The 4,800-nt window shown below is 36.1% G+C and overlaps 1 pseudogene; it reads left to right on the forward strand.

The window, feature by feature from the left end:
- On the forward strand, positions 1–2,080 carry LOC120254324 (annotated as a pseudogene).
- The last annotated feature ends 2,720 nt before the right edge of the window (positions 2,081–4,800 follow it).

Below are 4,800 nucleotides of genomic sequence, written 5' to 3' on the forward strand. Positions count from 1 at the left end.
GATGGAGGGAAGCCAAGAGTTGTCCTATCCTCTTCTCCAGCCATTCAGTCTTCTACCAATTTCAGCCACCCCAGGAGACTTCGACATAGAATTCGGTAGCAATCAAACACCTGTAGAGTTTATGATCAGTGTGAACCAATATCTCCAATTCCATGATTCCAATAGAAAGATCAACAAGTTCCGTGTTTTCTTCTGTGCATTCAAAATGTTCCTGGCTGATATCGATCGAGAAGTGGGTAGCATTTGCAATATCTAGAGGAGTTGAGGAGCTTGATCTGGACTTCTCACTGGGATATGAAACTTATAATGGCTTCTCCAATGGAGGGAAGCCATTCAAACTGCCAGATTTCCTGTTTCATTGTAAATCACTAACATATCTCAGTTTAAGATGACACAGTGACTAACATGTTACCTGCTTGCTTGAACCTTGAATGCTTGAGGCTTGACACCTGCTCAACTCTGGAGCTGATCAACATCTCTGCGCCTAACCTCCAACTGAAGAATTTAACTATTCTCAACTTTTATGATGCTTGCGAGACACTGATTTCTGCTCCTAAGCTCCAGTCTTTTATCTACCATGGAGAATGCAATTTCAATGCTGTCAAGACGCCTTCATTAGTCAATGCGTTCATCTCTTCACTTGGCATGGAATACACGGAACCTGAACATGACTATGTAAAGTTGTTATATGATATCAGCCATGTCAGGATCTTGACAATATGCACTGCCACGTTGATGGTACTCTTCTTCTACTAATAAACATTTTTGCTTCTTTTTTTCTTGATGACTTGATGATCTAAGAAGAACGATTGATGTTTCAGTGCTTCACAACTAGAGATGAATATGCCAACATGGATTTGCAAGAGTGCTTCACAATTAACAACGAATATGACAACATGGATTTGCAAGTTTCCTTACCAAATCTGCAGGAATTGCAGCTCCTCATGGAGTGTATTAGCAGTGAGGATCTCACTTATGTCTATGGCTTCTTCAGGATATGTCCCTCCCCTAATGTGGAAAAATTATTTATACAAGTAAGCATCCTAGCATTGTAAAACTTAGTTTAATTTCTCTTTTCATGGTTAATTTTAAACTCTAGTCATTTTTATAAATATAAATGACTTGGGTTTTTAATTTCAGCTTCCTAAGTTCCATGAAAATGAATATCATTCAAGTACTCAAGAACCAGTGGTGGAAGAACCAAGTGCTATTACTTTCAACCATCTGAAGGTGATCAAGATGAACAACTAGCTTCAAAGGTTGCAAGAGTGAAATAAGATTGGTTAAATTTCTTTTGGAGAAGGCAATTGTCCTGGTGGATTTGCTCTTAGTAGTTCCAAAGAAACCTTGTATGGAGGAACATAATTCTTCGTCATCAGGTACACATTACTATGTGGACAGAAGGGAAATGGAGATGATACATGAGCAACTGGTATCCTTCCCAAAATCATCCCCTGGAGCCAAAGTAGTTCTCTGTGAATACGATGAGGATGATCAAGCAATAATCCCGGCACACACCGAATATTATTGGGATCATTTTTAAGTTTTATGGTTACTGTCAGTTTACAAGGTAATTTAATTTTGAAATAGGTCAGTGGATGTGATTATTTCTAGTGTTTAGACACAGGAAAATATGAATTTTACTAAATGCAGGGATTGCTGAGGGATGGATGGCAAATAGCTGTGAAACGATATCGTCGCAAGGATTTGTGGAGTTGAAGAATGGGGTTCTTTTTGTTGCTAAGTGTAATGATTGCAAATGAACTAACCCCTTTTAGTCTCACATCGACTATAAGATGGACTCTTTGTGTGCATATAAGTGGTGAGCATCCTTCACCACTAGGCCGGTCTTTTGGTGACACGCTCTCCTCACCACTTGTGTGCATAACACTAAGCTTCAGCACAAAAACCTTGTGAGGCTTGTGGTTGCTAAGTTTATTGTTTTAGTTGTTTATGAGTACCTTAAAAACGCAAGACAGGATAAGTTTTTATTTGGTTGGCTCCATTTTCCGCATGCTTTCATATGTAGTTCTGCTGCTGCTAAATTGTTGAGATGTTAAATACTGCATCACCATTTTGGCTGGGGACTATTAGAAAATTCCTCTTCTGTGTCCACTAGTTTTTGGAAAGAGAGCTCATAGAGCTATTATATTAAATAAAAAAGAGAGAATACAAAAAGTTCAAATATAAACCAGAAAACCAGAACAAACAAACAACAGAAAGAACAATAAAGACCTAAAAAGATTACAAGGTGATTCCAAGTCTAATAAAATGCTTCATTAGCCAGTAAGGAAGGTCCCTGCCTTGGTGAAAGAGAGTAAGATCGTGCGTCTTGACACCAAGGAGAGAAGATGAGAAGCAGCAGCTAACCAGGCAACAGGAATGATGTGGATGGATGGCTGACCCAGCACAAAAATATAATCAGAGATGCTATTGATCAATGCATTGAGCCGCCACACCGAATTAGCCTGCCTATCCACAATGATGTTATACAGACCAGGGCTAGCGATGAAGATCGTCTTAACATGTATTCCAGATGCAAACAAACTCCCCAATGCCGCAACAAGAGCAAGCGCCTCCGCTTCAAGAATCGATTCGGCGTGATTGAGACCACATCCAGCACACACAAACTGGAAATTAAAATCAGTAACATAGAAGCCAGCTCCAAACTTAGCAGCATCACAAGAACTCACAGAATGAACAAATAAAAATGGAGTATCAAAGGCAATGAAATTGTTCAAAATAAGCTTTTTACTAAATTGAGAAGGAAATGCAAGAGAGTACTCCCTGACATGCTGGATGGCTTTAATAGGTATATGCTGAAAATCAGGAGCTTCATTTCTGAACACAAGATTGCATCTGGCCTTCCACAATAACCAATAGACAGTGGCAATGACCGATTGTCCATACACTAGCTCTTCTTTCTCTTTCTCTTTCTCTTCAGTCAGGCAGCATTGTTTTGTATCTTTTTACGTTCGCTATCTTTGCTCCTTTAGCCTAGTTTTGTCTCGTAGTGGATGGGTTTTTTTTTTGGGTCATTGTACCTCTCAATAGTCGCATTTGTACTCTTCTTTTATTTTTATGTTTTTTTAAAGAATAAATCACATCTCATTAAAATAAATAAATAAATATATATTTATTTTTTTAATTCTTAATGCATCTTCTTTTTATCCATGTTTAAAAAGACCGAGAGAGACTCCTACTTAGCCCGTCGCAGATGTAATCTCCTTCAGTCTACTATTTGCGTTTTGTGTCATGGGACAATGAGACTGCCAATCATCTCCTTCTCCTTTGCCCTTTTGCAATGCATATCTGAAACTATTTTTTACATCTTTTTGGGGCCCATCAGTCTCCTATAACCCTGAAAGACTTGTGGGGAATTGGAGGAAAACGGTGGTAAAACCCCTATCAACGTTGTGGGATTTGCTTGTGAGGGCAATCACTTGGCACATTTGGCTTGAAAGAAATGCACGCATTTTCACTTCCACTTGTCTGTCGCCTGACTCAGTTATCCTGAAGATTGATCGTATTTTGTTATTTTGGTTCAATGCAGCTCCTGAATCAAAGAAGGCGAAGATTAAGGAACCTATGGCCAAGATCAAGAGGAGTCTGGATTTCCTGGTTACAAGAGACTATGTTCAGGATCTCCCGACATCGAGACCCCCTTCTCCTGGCGAGGATTAGTTGTTTCACTCTTTTGTACCCCTAAAGGATCTTCTTTCCTTTAGGCTTCTCCCTCTTCCTTATCTTTTCTGGTTGTACTGGTCTCTTCCTCTTCCCACTCCTGGTGGGTGTTTTTGTAGAACCTTGGCTCCTGTTACTGTTTTTTGAGCTTTTAATGAATGTGGTTTATCCATTTTTTCAAAAAGACTGAGTCAAAGATTCAAATTTATTTGCTATTTTTGTTTTTGACAAGTATTTACAACAACTACTATCAGGTTTAAAATATTTGTAGTTAAGGCAATAACTCAATTATTTGAACCATTATCCTCAGATTGAAAAGAAAAATAAAATATTAACTCTTTTATTTTACGGTGATGGCCATCTAGCTTTAGAGCATCTCTAATAGCATGAAAACATGCTCTTAATGAACTCAAGTCTTTAAGCACTTATTAAGAAGGTTCAGTGGCCATTGAGCACTCAACCGGTGGAGCTCATTAATTTTTTTAAAAAATATTTTTTAAAAAAAAATTCAAATAAAGCATGGGTTCATGTATTAACTTTTAAAATTTAAATGTTGGGATGCAAGGGCTAATTTTTTTATTTTTAAATTTTTAAAATTTTATTTTATCAACACCTTTATTTTAAGACAAAACTTACATTTTTCTGCACTTCTTTATCTTTGAATTTTTAACTATAAGTACACCATCAACTTCGATCAGATTTGGTAGACAAAATTATATCTCAAAATAAATATTTAAAATAATAAAAATATATGAATAATAATAAATTATTTTATTATTTTGAGAAAATTTAATTAATTTGTGGAAGATAAAAAATAATTTATCAAAATGATAAAGAATTAAAGAAACAACTTATATAACTTCAAAAATACTAAAAGTGTCACGTAATTAAAGCCATTAATAAAAAATTTAAAAATATTAATTTTCGTCTTTGTTTATTCCGAAGTGGTGCTAAGTATGCTTTACTAAATCTGATCGAAGTTGATGGTGTATTTATAGTTGAAAATTCAAAAATGAAGAAGTGGAGAAAAATGCAAGTTTTGTCTGAAAATGTAGGTGTAGATAAAATAAAATTTTAAATATATTATTTAATTATTTTATTAATAATATTTAAGGT

This window comes from Dioscorea cayenensis, unplaced genomic scaffold, assembly GCF_009730915.1.
Source record: "Dioscorea cayenensis subsp. rotundata cultivar TDr96_F1 unplaced genomic scaffold, TDr96_F1_v2_PseudoChromosome.rev07_lg8_w22 25.fasta BLBR01000417.1, whole genome shotgun sequence".
In the NCBI taxonomy this organism is placed as follows: Eukaryota; Viridiplantae; Streptophyta; class Magnoliopsida; order Dioscoreales; family Dioscoreaceae; genus Dioscorea; species Dioscorea cayenensis.